Genomic DNA, 17,201 nt, shown 5'->3' with positions numbered 1-17,201 from the left:
TGATTTAGACAAAAAAAAATTACATTTTTTATAAACATAGACAAATATTGTTTTAAAAAATATAACCTATTTTTTTTATCTTTCTACCTTCAGCTATTTAAGAAAACAAAATGGATAAGCCATTTGATTTGCCTTCAAATATGACTGACTGGATAAAAGTTATTGGATTACAGAATGTCTACAAATTGGGCAAGATGAAGGAGATATTCTGTACAAGGAGAACGTGTCTGGTAGAGCATTAAACCTGTTTTCAAGAGAAGACTTTCTAAATATGAAAATTACGTACAGTTCAGCCACTGTAATAATTCAAAAATGGACCGAATGATCAAGAAAAAAGGCCTGGCAGATCTTGACACCAAGGATTTAGGTGCAAAGGATTTAACAAAAAAGAAACGTCAAAAAAAAAAAAAAAAATGAAAACCAAAAAAGAGGAGCCGCAGCAATCGTGAAGGAAGTTGAGGGTCAGTCAGGAGACATGTCAAGTGTTACTGAAGTGCAGCAATGTTTTTCAGAGGTTGATCTAAATTGCCGAAAAGTTACATGTACACCCTACCCTTTCGATAGCACTCATAAAAGTAAACGGTATATTCAGCACCATTTCCTAATACCAGAAGCTGGTACCACTAATTTTTTGACCCAGTGCATGAGTACAAGGAATTTACCAATACAGGAACAGCCACAGAAGAAGATAAAAAATGAAGTTTTGCAATAAAGTTTTCCAGTTTGCAGCTGCATGCATGATTGCCCGCACTAATGGAACCATCTATTTCGTGACAAACCGCACAGTGAAATTATTGGCATTTATATGGTTGATAAAGAAGTTTATGGCAAGTGTTTTTACCAAATGATGAACAGATTTCTATAGTCAAACAGTGCATTTATCCACCTCGTTTTGTCGATGTTCTACATCAGGATCTGATCTAGTTGTTATAGAAGTAGATGTAGTTCCTGAACACACATTTTGTAGTTCACAAATATTTTGTACTTACCAATACATTTACACTGGCCAGAAGTGGTTGAAAAATAATATCTGTTGCTTTGTAAAGAGAGCTTTGTTGAGAGAGCTAAAGACATCCTAGCAAATGTAAAACACAAAGATGCAGACTTCAAAATGTTTTATTCTAAGATGACAGAAAGGAATGAGGCAAGGAAAAAGGCAGAAGACAAACAAAAAAGAAAACAAAACCAGAAGGGGAAACGTACAGAAACTTGTAAGCTTAATAACGGAAAATCGGGACACACTGGGACAATTCTTATTTTAGGAGGTATATTTTGGTAGCAAATAAATGTCATGAAAGCCACACAAAACATCTGGAGTTTCTGCATGAAATTCCATGGTTTGCTGTTCTAGATTTTGATCCTGACTCCTGCACAAACAGTTTATGCAAAGTTTACAGAGAAAATTGCTAATTTGCATTCTTCCTATCAATATCAAAACATGGACAGTGTAACACTTGAAAAGCTTGAAGAATACAAACTTTCCCAACAAACCAGTTGGATCTTCTGTAACGGAAGGTTAGATCTTAACAGTCAATAATACAAACCAATAAACAAGTTGTGGCATAGGGTGAAAGCATTAGAAGTTAGATGTATGATTTCTTTTCTCTGCAGAAATGATCTGATGCAACCTGGGAAATTTCTTGTTGTGTTTTTGTTGCTTTCACCTGTTGAAGACCAGGTGGATCCTATGAATGAAGTTTTCAATGCATTTTATCTGGAGCTCAATGGAATGACCGACATCCTGTGCATTTGAGAAAGTGAGCAAACCTTTCATGGATGGAGAGATCTACAATATAAAGTGATATCTATGTAGGAAATGAAAGAAAGATGTATTTATAACTTGGATATTGAGAATATAAATGGAACTCTCCTCAAACTGAAATCCAATACTCGTTTTTCTAGCCTTTTCCTGACATCTCATAGTGGATCCTCTGTTATTCTACAGAAAAAAGATGAGGATCTTATGACTTATAAAGACATTATTTGTATTAATGAATGCTGTGATACAGAAATTGAGAAAAAATGAGTCTAATTTTTTTCAATTCATAAAATAGGAAGAGTTTCTCTACAAAGGAGACAAAGCCACTTGGTGGAATTTTTTCTTCTCATCAGAAAAATACAGCGGACTCTTTATTAAGAGAGACAACTACGAAAAGTTAAGAGATCTGCTAGAATTCCCTAAGAGTGAAAAAAACAGTGTACAAACAATTACCCTCTATCATCATCCTGGCTGTGGAGGAACCACTACAGCAATGCATATTATTTGGGAACTACGAGACAAGTTTTGATGTGCAACTTTAAAACGAAAGACAGATGACTTTGCAGAGATTGCAAAAGAAGCAATCATGCTAGCAACTTATGGTTCATCTGACACTGCAGACCATTATCCAGTTCTGTTTCTAGTGGATGACTTTGAAGAAGAAAATGTTTTCAAATTGCAGAGCTGCATCAGAGCATCCATTGCAGAAAAATCCATAAAATATGAGAAACCAGTGATGACCATTTTGCATTGCATGAGATCTAGAGGAAAACTCCAAAGCTAAATTCACAAAGAGTGTTTCTCTAACTCATAATCTTTCTGAACAGAAGAAGAGAGCCTTTTGAAAGACATTGAACAACGTCACGAGAAGCCAGGAGACATTTATTCCTTTATGATTATGAAAAAACATTTTGACATTAAATACATGTAATAAATATGGCTAGAATTATATTAAAAGGTTTAAACCCTGCAAGCAAAGTCACCAGATCCTTACTTTCTGGCCTCATTACTTTTCTGGCCTTAAAACAAGTATCAGCTGGATCCAGATTCTAAACTTATTGCCAAATACATCAATTCCATGAGAAAATCATTTAGGGGACAATATCGACACATGCACCATGCAAAGTATCCAAAAGCCCACTTCTACCTAGCCAATAACAAGGGCTTTAAACACTTGTTCATAAAAGAAGAATTGACAAATGTTTTTCTGCTGTTCCACCTTCCTATTTAAATTATTTCTGGCAAGAGGAGAAATATAGCATGAAGCTGAAACAAGAAGCTTGCTTTACCGAGTCAAAGGTAGAGTTGAGGATGGATCTATCATTGTGGAGTATGGCAGTGATGAAAGAGTTACAATCCCCGTAAGCGCTGATCACCTTGGAGAACTTAGAAGTGGCAAGAGTATTGAGCAAGTGTTTCTGGGGTTTTCAGTTGGTGGCCCTATAGCCTATGATATTGAAAGAATCTCCAATTAGGGACTGAACCTAGGAGTTTGTCCTTTGGCAAAAGTCTGAAATTTTTTTAATAAAGTGCAAGTATAGAAAACTAAGTTGGTTTAGTTGGTTTTTCACAGCTGTAGAATAGCTTCTTTCAGCTTTTTAGGGCTTTATTGTACACGTATGATAACCCCAACCATAGCTCCAATTATATGGTAATCAACAAAGCCATGTTATTGCAATTTCAGCATTGTATCACTGACCAGAAAATGGTGTTTATAAACAAAGCCAATCCACACAGCCATTATGTCACCTAAACTGACCTAAGTGGCACAAATTACTCACTGCTGAAGGAACATCCAGGAACCTCAGAAGGAGTCCTAGGGTTCCACGGAAGCCTCGTTGAGAAACACTGCTCCACACATTGATTGCGTGTAAATTGAGGTAGAACAGAGAAAAAAAATCAGACAATCCAGCTGGTCAAGAAATCTAACTTGGATTTGGAAATTTAGTCAGAAAAATGGTCAATTTTGACAGAATAGCGGTCTGAATCAATTTTCCAGTTGGATTTACCACTAACTGTGCTAAGAAAACAGGCAACTTCTTACCCCACAATAGGAAAAAACTGCTTTGTACAACTGGAACTAAGTGTTGTGATTTCACTTGGTTAACTGTCAATTTGCTTGTTCTTTCTCCCAAGCACTTTACCCAAAGTCCTTACCTAATAGAAAATTTTTCCTTGGCTATCTGGGCTATGTTTTTAATAGGGGGATGCAGCTTTTGTAGAAGGTAAAGACAAGTGTACTAATAGGGCAGCCTGTTATTAATGGTACAGAGCATGGACACCTTTGTCCACTTGCAAAATGTCCAAATTCAGCAAAGTTCCAATCCTTCTAAGTTGGAATCAACTTTAAATGAAACTGTCCAACCAACACCATATGCAAACAAGTATTCATACACTAAAAGCTAAACTCAAGCCTTTCCTTCAGTCTTCAAAGGTTGTAAGGGTTCTTCTTCTGGAATGAAATGGCTTATTCCAATCTCACTGCACACTGTGAGCTTCTCACAATGTACATTAGATAATGCAGCAAATAAATTAAAGCCCCCCCTATTGTCACAGGGCCACAGGGCAGGATGGTGCCCTTGTCACCACCTCAGTTGGCATAAACGTGCATGGGCGTAGAGTCTAAGCAACAGCCTGGTCTTCTCCAGAGCCTGTAGAAGTGAGGATGTTATTCTGCAGGCTGTTGCCAGGTTGCACCCCCCATGCCAACAGAGGCTGGTGACTGGTGACTTACAAACAGGAATAAAGCATGGTGCCAGGACAAGAGATATGAGTGTGAACAGACAAGTCAAAGGTTAGTACGGATGGCGATCAGGAGTAGTCAAGGATCAAGCCAGTGTCAGTACACGAAGGAAACAGGAAAAGGAGACACAAGCAGGAGCAACTGGAACCTGGGAACAGAATCAAAAAGAACTCAAAGTTCAGGCAGCTTCCTGTTGCCAGTCACTTTCTTTTAAACGGAAGGTAAGGTGATGGACGGGAGCCATGTGACCTGCACACATCCTATCCCACCACCAGAGGGAGTGCTGGAGCAGTTCAGATGCTGTTAACCTGTTTGCCAGCAGGTGGAGTGTGTCTGCGGAACACTCTAGTCCTCTGAGGCAAAAGGGAAGCTGACAGAGTCATGTGACCTAGACAAGGAAGTGACCAGGGACTGGGAACCTTGATAAGAGCTGGTGCTGGCAGCAGGGGAATGCAAGGTGGTTGACACTGAAGAGGGCACAGATCCCCCGGTCTTGTGACACTCTTATTATCTCGTCAGTGGATGTCCAGCTAAACTGTCCTAGGCCCACCACTTTTAATCATTGAATTTTATTTCTTTTAATCAGGGAGGCTAAAGATCATATGTGAGCAGTACCACAGCTTCTAGTTTGCAGCATGCCTGTGAGCAGCCTGCCAGCACCTCCTACCAACCATGAATTGCAGACACATAGTAACGATGTAACTGAATTAATTATGTATGTAATGAAAACAAAAATGTTTAATTTAGTAATTGCATTAGTATTTGTTATATAGTACTAGTATTTTAATGATAAACAAAAAAAGGCAGAACCAGAGAAGGCAAAATAAAGGCTAAATAGTAACCAAAGCTTTAGCTAAATTCAGCTTTAATCAGCTTCAGCTGGGTTTGGTATGTAATTCTGGAGATGTTTAAACTCTTAATGACGCCAATTCAAAACCGAAAAAGTCATTCCAAAGAGTTATCTTGAACAAAAGAATGATTTTGAGTAGGAGATAAAAAAATTTTTCATTACAATAAAGGTCCAGTTGAATTTGATACAAGATGGAGGACCTGATATCTGAGGCCAATGCAAGAGAGCAAAGACTGACAGAACAGAATTCAAAAAGAAAGACTTTTTTTTTGCAGGTCCCGTTTTGTGGCATTTAGAATGTGCCAGCGTTGTTTTTTTTTTTTTTTTAATTGCAAGCAAAAGCTGTGAACATGGATGATTTGGTCCTTCAAATTACCACAGATCCCTTAAATCACAGCCTAATATCCAACAATACATAGTAATCAGAGAACCATATTATAACTATTTGTATTATTACTTTAAAATGCAGTAACTAAAGTGTATGAATAGACAAAACTTTCTGTTCTGGATTAGATATAGTGGAGGTGTAAATCATCTGTCAATTTATTTTTTTTTTGTGTCTCCCCAATGGGAGAGATTTCCATTCACTTCTTGTGGGACATAACAGGAAGTGAATATAAATCATTACCAAATTAGATTCCACCAGAACTGAAGTTACATTTTGGATTTCTAATGATTTTCTTGTCCTTGTGATAAAGGTCACTGGGACATACAGGAAATCTCCCTAAGCGATAAAGCAATATAAACATGGCAAGCCTCATTGTCTTTCCACACTCTATCCAACACAAAATGCATGTAGTTTGAGTTAATTTTGATGTAAACATAAGCATGCATTGAGTACAATAGTACAAAGAGCTAATAATGATTACTATGCTTCCCCTAGGAAGCAGATTAGAGTATATAGGCCATGTAATATCTGAGAAGACCCCAAGAGGCGGAGGTATACTGTATGATAGATATTGATCAGGGACACAATACAATATTTGTCTTTTTATGTGATTTAAGTGTATATAATCAGAGCAAATAAGATTTTTTTTAAAATCATGTATATATTAATAAAAAAACTTAATTGTTCTTTTTATTTGTGAAAAAAATGTGAAAACTATGTCACGATATGTTATATGTGACATAATGTGAAAAATATATGTGACATAATGTGAAAAATATGTCATGATATAATATTACATGATTATTTCGAATGTGGTATTAGGTGCAAACTTTAAGCGATTGCCGGAAACTTTGTCATTTGAAAAAAATAGATTGATTCAACATCAATTGATTCTGTTCACAGTGTATTATATATAAAAATTATTTTAATTAGTACTTCAAAATAAATACTTTTATAATAGCTGGTTTTCTGGATGTTTTGAATACAGAACTTTATACAGAATTCGATGAATGGGAAAACCACAATTGATACTGACAGTGGTAATCATGCGCAGCCACGCACACCCAGGTACAGTTCAAGCAAGTAGTTCTGTACTTTTATTCAGTGATGCAGCAAACATACACAGATTCCACGCAAGAGGACTTTGTACAGCAAATCTATAGCATGAAACACACAAAATGTCAGCTACCCTGGGTCACTAAACTTGGAACTAGTGAGATCTCCAAAACAAACAGGCAATGCATTTACCTTTTTAGTATCCTGTCAAATGGCCTGAAGGTTTTAGAATAGAAAAATGGAAACACTCATAGAAACTTAAAACACTGCCAGTAGGGGACACAAATTTACCTGGAGAGAAGTAGCAATATTTTCCAAGTTTTGACTCTTTAAACGCAGTGCCATACACATCTGTTATTATAAAAGAAATAAAGTGAGCTTTTAATATCCTGTATGTGCTGACAACACAATACTTATGCTCCAAAATCTGAAAATACCAAGCAGATTTGTCCCTCTACTCATCTCCACTTTATAAAGATGGAGTTCTGTAGTCCAGAAGTGAGAGCTCAAACAATTCTGACAACACTGCTTAGGATTTCAGCACAATAGAGGCACTATGTTGTCAATGCTAAGAGCTAGGGATCATGGAAGTTCTGGCAGATCAACAGCATTTTTAAGAACACAAAATATAGGAAAAATGGTAGGAGTTTAAAAATACATGTGAACCTAAATCTATAAAAGCAAAAATGTAACATTGTTTTCCAGTCGTTAAATCCTTGTAATCCTACCAGAAACACATATTCTGTCCTAGGATAACAACGCTTACTCTCCATACTGCATTTGAGAATAAATACAGGACAACCGGGAGTGGCTTCAGTCCTTTTTGTCCATAATATAGATAGAGAGTGTCCAGTAGTTCTCAAAACAATGTAACTAAAAATGTACCACAGGAAGACAGCACAGCTGACGAGATCTCTGGCAGGATGAAACTGAAGGACAAAAAAAAAAAGCTACCTACTAAGTTTAGGCTATTCACTGATCAAAGTGAATTATAACCTTGCAAGGTATATTTACTTGGAATCCTAAAAACATGTATAGAGAGGGGTGATGGGCAGGGGTAAAACATCAAAAATCATATAGCTGTTTTCAATGCAATGTTTCATATGCATCCCAAAATTAAACATTTTTAATATATATATAATAATAAAATGATCATTTATTTATTTTGGCGAAACTGGTAAAACTTCACTTTGCAAAGAATATCAAATCATGTCCAAGGAAATCCTAACAAAACATTTTTCCTTACAGGATTAGATGGTTGAGCACATCTTTGTTTCATTTACTATGCTAAGTCAAATACCCCTTTGCTATTTGAATAGCCTATATTAATTTAGTAAACCACTTCATTGTTTAGGGTTTTACATGAACTCTTCCCTATATTATATAGTTCCAAATTATATAACTCCAAATATAACTCCAAATGAGCACAAAAGTGTCACACTCATGTCATCAAGACAGGCCCAAAGACTGAAGACAAGAATCATAACACACACTTTATAACTAAAGCAGCGGCACCTATCCATGTTCCCTTGCAAAAGGCCACCATATTTCTTTCTACTTTTGCCCAGCGATGACCTTAAGCTATGTGAATGGGCTGTGCCAGGGGTAACATATCCCTGGTGCAGCTCCACAGGAGTTCATCTTTTCCCGACACACGTATGAGATGCTGGCATTACTAGCTTTCCCAGGCATTCAAAGATTATGCCAAGCATACACTGCTTTACTTTTTCACATTTTTCCAATGCAATCAGGCAGGTAAAATGTGTTATTTCAGAAGAGATATCGCCTGTCCCTTTCTTTAATAACCACCAGCCTGATTCCTTATTTTGTAAAGTGGGACTTTAGTTCCACTTTAAATGTAATAGTTTTCTGGATAGTTAGATCACCATGATATTGTGCATGTTTTTTTCTCTTCTATTTATTCTCGAGTTTGTAGGGCCCTATATAGTCCTATAGCCCATAATGACGGCTTCCTTACAATGTTGTGGACTTTGGAAATCGGCTAATTAATATTGAGATTTGTTCATCCTAGAAGAAGACTGCCACCAGATTGTAGAGCAGTGTACCTGCAGGAAAGTGCTGTTTTTTACTTGAACACCTCCTCACTCACCTAGATCTGTTTATGGAATGTTGTCTATTATAGAAGCCTACATAGAGCTAGGAGCTGCAAAGACAAGTAATTTAATATTTAAATTGTTTTATTTCAAATAATGGGGTTGATCATATGACCGTAACCACACATTCTCAAATTAAGGGATACTTTGTAAAGTGTGGGCTGAAATAGCCCAAAAATTAAGATTGTAGAATCCATGAAATAAACTGCATATGGTGGAGTCTTTTTTTCCTGCTTTTAACTAAAGTTATTTCCCAGACTAGGTGGACTCATGACTAGGCTCTGACTCATGTTCAAACTATTTGTCAGGCTGCCAAAGAACTGAAGAAACGAAACTTAACTTTCAGCTCTGTGTCATTACAGTGATAATGAAACAATATTATGCCTGGCCACTCCTTCATGCACACATGAAAAACATACTGTGTACAATTTTAACAAGGTCAATAGAAAAAAAGTGCACACATCAAAAATATGATGGGATTTAAAAAAAATAAATATAGCTTTTACCCCTTTTTTACCCACTGGGTGGCCATTTGGCCATGAATGGAGGAGAGGATGGAACAGCAATGATGTCAGCAAGAAGGAACAGACAGGTATTAGGGGGCACAATTGAAGACAGGTATTAGGGGGCACACCCAAAATCAGTATTTTCAAAGAACTTTTATGGTGATTTTTAAGTATAATTTATTCAAGGGAAGGACAACTAAAAAACATGAGGAATGAGTTGGGGTGGTTGGATTTACCTGTGGGTAACACATAGGGCCTGAAATATTAAAGCTCTCCAAGACTGGAAAAGATGCACTTTAATCAGTGAACCAGGGTGATCCAGCAATCCTGGAATAGATCTCGTCCAGGATTGAAAACATTTAGAAAACTCCATTCTAGGTTTGCTGTATTACCTGATTTACAGAGTTGTTTACTGATAAGTGTATCTTCTCCCGAGAGAGCCTTAATAAAATCAGGCTCATAGACTTTGCCCTAGAGTTAGGACAGTCACAATAGCTTTTTGTTGTAAAGTCACAAAAGAGCAGCAAAAGATGCTCATGCTTGGGGAAGAGGGGTGTCACAATGAACCATGTTCTTAAGATACACCTATGTTTTACCACATTCACCAATCATTAGTCAATCATGGCACAATTTGCATTGAATATAGCAGACATCTGACATTACCATAAAAGGGATAGATGATTGTATTTATCCCACCAGGCAAAAAGTTTCCCAGTCCTTCAATGGGCAGTTCCTATGCTTTGATCAATCATTCAGTGTTGGATCTTTTCTACTATTATAATCTAATTGTAGCTACACCTCAGGCATAAGCAAAAGATCTGCCCTAGAACTATGTATCTGCTTGGTGGCATGTGAGGATATAATTCTCATTATAACAAAATGCCATGCACAGTACTTACAATGTCATGCACAGTACTTGCATTGGATTTCTCAATGAAACAAATGTAAGTAGACGATGTGGAAACAAGACATTTTTCATTTATGTGCTCCTATTGTCAGGCTGACATGTACACTCCCTTAGGAGGCTGTTGGAATAATATATCTTTAAGGCAGAACAGCCAACTGCATCTTCACTGACTTTCATCAAGATGGGAATGGTGAGAAAAACTGTGAGAGTCAGGGCTAAAATGCTAATCCTTGGGCAGATAAACAGCCTCCATTTATTCATTTCATCTGTCTCGTTGGCTGTTTGCATTTAAATATTGGAATTCGAAATACTAAGTTGAGGTTTACCGTCCATTTAAAAGAAATATACGGTTTAATCACCTAAGCTTTTATGCACAACCCACTCTTTTTTCTATTTGGAATCCAGCAGTGGAAAGAAGACATGGTCACGTTAAAGAATGACAGACACCAATTATTGACAAATTTTGCCTATGCAACTTCCATCACTGATTCTACAATTCTTGTTCTATTCTATATAACAGACCAAAAAGATGCAAATAAAAGAAGATTACGGATAGGTTTACCATAAGCTAAAAAGCACATACTGTACAAATAATATTGTGCTTTATCTACACAAACCAGACTGTACTGAGGTTGGTTACACCTCCAGGCAGAGCCCCGATGAATTCCACTCCCACTAGATTTCCTTTTTATTCTAAAGAGTGAAACTTTTACTTTATTAAAGAAATCTCTTCTGCAAGGTGACCACATGGAACTTTATGCAGAAAATTAGGAAAAACCAGTGTCAGATCCCAAGGATAACACAAAGTAAGTAATACTTTTTATCTCTCCATAACTTTATAAGTGTAAGCAAAGTTTATTCTTTGCATCATAGTTTCTGTGCAAGTTTTCAGTGTTAAAGGATAGAAATCTTGGTGTCTCTAATAAACAGAAAAGGCTCAACCTTTTGTTGTTAAAATAAGCAAGTCTAGGTAGTGTTGAGCTATATTACAACATGCTAATCAACCCTTACATTATACACAAAACTTAGTACTATTTACATGTAGATAAGTTATTTCGTTCAGAAGGGGAAGTAATAAAATCAGTGATGTGGAGCTGTTTTATATGGGGAATGTATTTTTATGTAAGGGAATTTATATGTAATGTATTACATGTTCTCAATCACATTATATGGATACCCTTATGGGTGTGTTTACCAAATTGATAGTCTTGAAACAGTGCCACTAAAATTTAAGGAGACAGTACCAAATCCTGTAATTCATTGTGTTCTTTATTTTTCTTCTAGATCTTCTAATCTTATTTGGTTTTCCTCTACTATACAACTCTAGACTAGGAATGAGCAAGAGAGAATATTAAATTCAATCTCGTGGAGAATCAGAAAATGTACTGAAAATGTAAGCGAGAACGGACTTCTGATTCGCTGAGAGGTCAAGCTCTCCTGACATTGTACAGGAGAACCTCCTGACATTGTAATATAAGTATCTTACAAATTATACATTTGTATCTGTAACAAATGTATCATTTGTAAGAGATACTTCTATTATCAGGAGGTTTTCCTTTGCTGGGCATTTTCTCAATGATTGCTGCATACACTGAGAATGTAATTAACCTCTAGTCCCTTGGGGATCGCAAACAGGGAGATTCCCAGGGCTGAATGCAGCTCTATGAATCCTCCAGTTTAAATTTCCTTTTCCGATAGTTTCGCGAAAATGGTTTGCCAAATTTTTGCTGAACCATTGGAAGTTCAAGGAAATTTTCACAAGAATGCCAGAAGCATTCTCGCTTATCCCTACTCTAGACATGTAATTCGAAATTCAGTGGAAGAGCTGAAGGGGAAGGCTTGTGGAAACAATAAAAGGAGTAAAAGGCCCTTAACCGTGTCGAAAATTAAAAACCGTATCTCTCAATCAAAAGTAGTCTGGCATGTACATTTGCTGTCTCTAAAAATGCATTCCCTGAAACTTGTACAAAACGAGTGGAATCATTTAGGCATACCTGGGGTAGAATGATATTTAAATACATCTGGATAATGCATTTAGGAAATAAGTGCTAATGGTCGTGTCGTATCCCCCAGTTGTACCAACTGTCCCCCATTTTTTAGCAAATCACACTGCCCTTTATTCCTCCTAAAATGCCATAATCTTTGCATACAATATATTTTGACAAAGCATCTCATGGTTGGAAATGGCTGGAAAGGTCTTAGATGGGGTTTATGTGCTGCCAGGGTGTGGCATTTTATTAATGGCTTCAGGAAAGTTAGTAGTTCTGGCATGAATCTTTTAGGACAAGCCAGTATTGAGGGACCTGGAGTAAGCTAAAGAAAAGTTGGTAAGGGTCCTTGGCTAAGCATTCCTTGTCTGGGTCTCCTTCTGGACATGTGTTTTATTTAGATAATGAGCTGCATGTTGCTGGGAGCTCTCTTGCTTCCCAATGCTAGAGGGGAAGAGAGCTTTAAAAGAAACATCACCTTCAGTTGCCAAGTTTGCATACAAAGGATGGTATGCATTTTTTTTGTTTTGTGTTTTTTTAAAGGAATACAGGTTGGGTTACTTTTTTATATTGAGAGTTTGTATTTGCTGGTAACCTTTTTCACTGGAATTACAGAATCCAGACAGGTTCACAATATAAATACAACACCAATGTCTTTTTTTTTTTCTTCAAGTGTATGTGCAGGAATGTTCAGACCACTCCCACAAACACAGTTACATAGTCAGGATGAAAAAAAAAGTCCATCAAGTTTCAACCACTAGTAAAATAACATATCCCAGATAAAAACACTATAGACATAGTTGATCCAAAGGAAGCAAAAAAGCCGGGGTAAATTTGCTCCAACAGGAAAAAAGTTCCTTCCTGATTCCATGAGGTAAATCGGATGTTCCCTCAATCAGTCTGTTATCTATACTGTAATACTTTATTACCCAGTTATATCCAGTGCTTCTAGAAAAGCAGCTTTTTTTAAAGGCAATCTATAAAACTTGCTGAAACTACTTCCTGAGGGAGCCGATTCCACATTTTCACAGACCTTACAGTGAAGGATCCTTTCCTTATCCGGATATTACATTTCTTTTCCAGCAGACACAAAGAGTGCCCTTTTGTCCTTTGTAATAATTTTAAAGTGAATAATTGGGAAGGGAGTTCTCTATATAGATCGTTTATATATTTATACAGGGTGATAATATCCCCCCTTCCCTCAAGGGAGAATAGATTCAGTTCTGCTAATCTCTCCTCATAGCTGAGCTCCCCCATTCCTTTTATTAGTTTACTTGCCCTTCTCTGCACTCTCCAATTCCACATATCCTTTTGTGAACTGGTGCTCATATTCCAGATGACCAATGCTTTATACAGGGACAGGATTATGTATCCATCTCTGCAGTCTATTCCCCTTTTAATACAAGTACTTTGCTAGCCTTGGATACTGCAGTTTGGTATCAGCAGTCGCCAACCTTTTCAGGTCCGCGGACCACTAAAATCACCGGCTCCCGACCGAGCAAGTGCAGGGAGCCGGGTGTCACTCAAAGGGGGAGAAACCTCCCCCAGAGTGACATCATTATGACATAACTCTGCCCACTTTCCCATCGCAGATCTGAGCCTGCAATGGGAGAGTGGGCGGGTTGTTTGAAGGATACAGGCTGCTTCCTGAGCCTGAGAACTGCTCGGGGGACGTGGCTCTGGCCGGTGTGCCCCCCCCCCCCCCCCAGCAGGGTCCATCTCCTAAGATTTTCTTTTTACATTTTTTTTTATATTTTTCCTAATTTTCAAATGGTTAATAAAGGTGATCCTTCATTTTTTTTTATTGGATTCTTGTTCATTATGATTTTTTTAAACGTTAGCTGTGAGCCAAATATGTTTAAATTTTAGCCTCTAAGAGAAGAATCTCTTCTGGGGGTACAAAGATTGGCAAATGAACAGTAATGTCACTTGTCAGAGATGGCACAGACTAAAGCTTAAATTCAAATCATTAGGTAAGAGCAGGTCAGAATATAAGGCCAAGTTCATACACAGACTAGATAGTAGGAAAGAGCGAGCGAATTTATTAAATTCGGTCTCGCTGCAAATTGGGTCGTTCTCGCTTAGCAAACATGTAGGCGAAAACGGCCTCTGTAAATTCGGCCATCGAGACCGAAATTTTGGGAGCTGCAAGACCAGTGAGGGGAGCAGAGCTGTCAGCTGCGCTCCACTGATTGCGGTTGCAGACCTATAGTATGTGTTCCTGGATAGAGTTTCTCCATCCAGAACACAGCCAATCTCACTGGTTGCTCATGAATGAATGAAGAGATGGAGGCAGTTTCAACTTCTAAGTGACAGGGTTGACCGCAAACCCTCAGCAGACACGACATAACCCAGGAACAGGCGTACAGTCTGTTTTGCCGAAGCCGTTCCAAGACCATTTTAACATGGTCTTGATGAGAGGATAGGGCAGGCAGCAAACAAGAGTTGTCAGGAAACAAGCCAAAGGTCAAGACAGGCCAGGAGAGGCAACAAACAAGAGTCGTCAGGAAACAAGCAGGGGTCAGTACACGGACAGCACATGAATAGTAGGCAGAAACTGGAGCAGTAAAAACCTGGGAGTAGAACCACAAAGAACTCCTTTGTCCAGGCAACTTCCTTAAAAAGGGGATGTGATAGGTATAGGTCATGTGAGCTGCATGCACATAACCCACCAGCAGAGGGAGTGCTCAAGATGATAGCCTTAGGTGTTGTTCATATGGCTGCCAGCAGATGGAGTGCATCTGCAGAACACCCTAGTCCTCTGAGGAAAGGGAGGAGCTGATGAAGAATCACTCGACCTGGACCAGGAAGTGTGCTGAGAGTTGGATCCAGAAGCAGAGATGGTGCTGGCAGCAGGGGACTGCAAGGTGGGTCAGAAGGAGGCACAGATGCCCTGGACCTGTGGGGAGCACTGTGATAAGACAGTTGCTTGCTGGAGGACAGCAGGGGTGGAAAACTCAAGACTAAACAGATTCTATTTCATATTGGCATGTAACCCACTTAGACCGGTACTGGTAAAATATATAAGGGCTACAGGCATGCACCCTGAAAGTATTGACAACACTTGTGTTACCTCATGTAGCCAAGTCCTGCTATTTCAAAGTCATTGCCCCTGATTCATCAATAAAATCCGTGATCGCTGGAAGCGCGAATGTACGCGCGACCAGCGAGCGCGGTTTACCGCGGTCCAGAGTCGAGTGCGCTCGCACACGCGCCTCCTCACTGCCAGCCGGATTCCTGCCTTCATAATAATGAGCAATAGGGGGCGCGAATCTGCCAATTAAGGCCATTAGATTACAGCTGCGCAAATAAGGAGGATCTTTTATTTAAAATGAGTTTCCTGGAGTAGCGCCACCTGGACCCGCATCCTTGCCAATTCAGTCAGCAGTGCTGAACGTTTCTCCGGGACATTCAGGCCCTTGACATTAAATGTAACTATCTTAATACAATCCATGTCAGTAACAATGAATCACCACAATATAAAATACTTAGCAAATCCAACTCAGAGGTCAAAGGATGTGCAATCCGGTCTTGGGGGTTGGGGATGAATAGGAAGAAATTTAAGGGAAAGGTAAGGTTCAGGTACAGGTAAGGGTTGGGAGAGGAGAAAACTAGGAAAGGAAGGGATGGAGGAAAGAGGGGAACAACCAAGTAACTAAGTACCCGAGGTACTAAAGGCACCAGAAGGTGTTAAGTCTCAGAAGTCTGAGCGGCCTAAGCGGGGGAGTTATACAAACTCTACGACGGCATGGGCTATATATAGTATACTTATATGCTATATAATTACCCAGACCCATCTCCAGAAGGAGTGGGTCAAGCGTCCTTTGGAGGTCACAGAAAGTCAGAAGTACAATAGTCAGGGATAGTGATCTGGAGATGAAGATTTTAGATGGAACAGAACCAGTCCCACTGAATACTCAGATCAGGCAAGTCCATCTTGAGGAGGTGGAACACGGCGACGTCTGCCTTTGCCAGCCTGCGTATACCACTGGGCAGCTGGAGGTGGAGGTAGAGGTTTCAGCAACGTTGGCCAATCAGGAATCGAAGTAGAGGGCAGATCAAATGTTGCCAAAAAGGATTGAAGGTCTGAGTCTGATCGAAAAATCGCTGTTTTCCCATCTTTATGTGCGGTTAATTGAAAAGGGAAGCCCCATCTGTATGGAATTTCTGGTTGCCTTAACACCAATAAAACTGGCCGAAGGGCCTTACGTAGTAGGAGGGTATGACGGGAAAGATCCTGCAGCAACTGTATCTCACATCCTTGGAACTGTAGGGGTTCCTGTTGCCTCGCCGCCTTCATTATGGCTTCTTTAATTGCAAAGGAATGGACCCTGCAAATAACATCACGTGGCCTGGAGGGGTCAGGGTTCTTAGGGCCTAGAGCTCGATGAATGCGGTCTATTTCAATCACCGAATCAGGGGCAGCATGTAGAAGAGAGTTAAAGATCACTGTGGCTGCATCATGTAGAGCAGGATGCGTAATATCTTACGGGAGACCCCTTAAGCGAATGTTGTTACGCCTATTTCTGTTTTCCAGGTCCTCTTGTTGCATTAATAACTGTTTTAACAACATAGAGTGAGTGGTTAAGGTCTCAGCGTGCTGGTTCACTTGTACTTGTATATCAGCCGCTGTTTTTTCAAAATCATCCATCCTAATGGACACATCTTTCCTAAAAGTAGCCATTTCTTCTTTAATAGTATGTTCAAATTTGCCAAAGCATGCCAGCAAGTCTTTCCTAGTAAAGGGAGCATCCCCCTCCTCCCCCTCACTGCCACTGCTAGAAGCAGCCCCCCTCCTGAGGGGGGCTGCTATCAAGGGTGGAAATAAGAAAATATTTATGCAGGACAAACATTGAAAAGTGTAAAAAAAATAAAAAAAAAAATAAAAAA

At 38.9% G+C, this 17,201-nt stretch overlaps 1 protein-coding gene and 1 pseudogene across 7 annotated transcripts in view; both read left to right on the top strand.

Moving 5' to 3' along the window:
* Nucleotides 1–475: 475 nt before the first annotated feature.
* Nucleotides 476–2,812, top strand: LOC140332130 (sterile alpha motif domain-containing protein 9-like; annotated as a pseudogene).
* An 8,194-nt stretch (nucleotides 2,813–11,006) lies between these two features.
* The window catches only part of LOC140331659 (sterile alpha motif domain-containing protein 9-like), a 69,506-nt gene continuing 63,311 nt past the window's right edge, over nucleotides 11,007–17,201 (top strand). For 4 of the 7 annotated variants that reach the window (XR_011920954.1, XR_011920955.1, XR_011920956.1 and 1 more), the window contains exon 1: nucleotides 11,026–11,129. The gene's annotated coding sequence lies outside the window, so the exon portion shown is untranslated. Of the gene's footprint in view, nucleotides 11,130–11,607; nucleotides 11,717–11,770; nucleotides 15,179–17,201 lie in introns of those variants that run through there. The other 3 variants (XR_011920958.1, XR_011920959.1, XR_011920957.1) reach the window with 3 other exon arrangements.

The sequence above is a fragment of the Pyxicephalus adspersus genome, chromosome 5 (assembly GCF_032062135.1).
Source record: "Pyxicephalus adspersus chromosome 5, UCB_Pads_2.0, whole genome shotgun sequence".
In the NCBI taxonomy this organism is placed as follows: Eukaryota; Metazoa; Chordata; class Amphibia; order Anura; family Pyxicephalidae; genus Pyxicephalus; species Pyxicephalus adspersus.
Note: the sequence above shows the minus strand (reverse complement) of the source record. Positions and strands in the feature narration are given on the sequence as shown.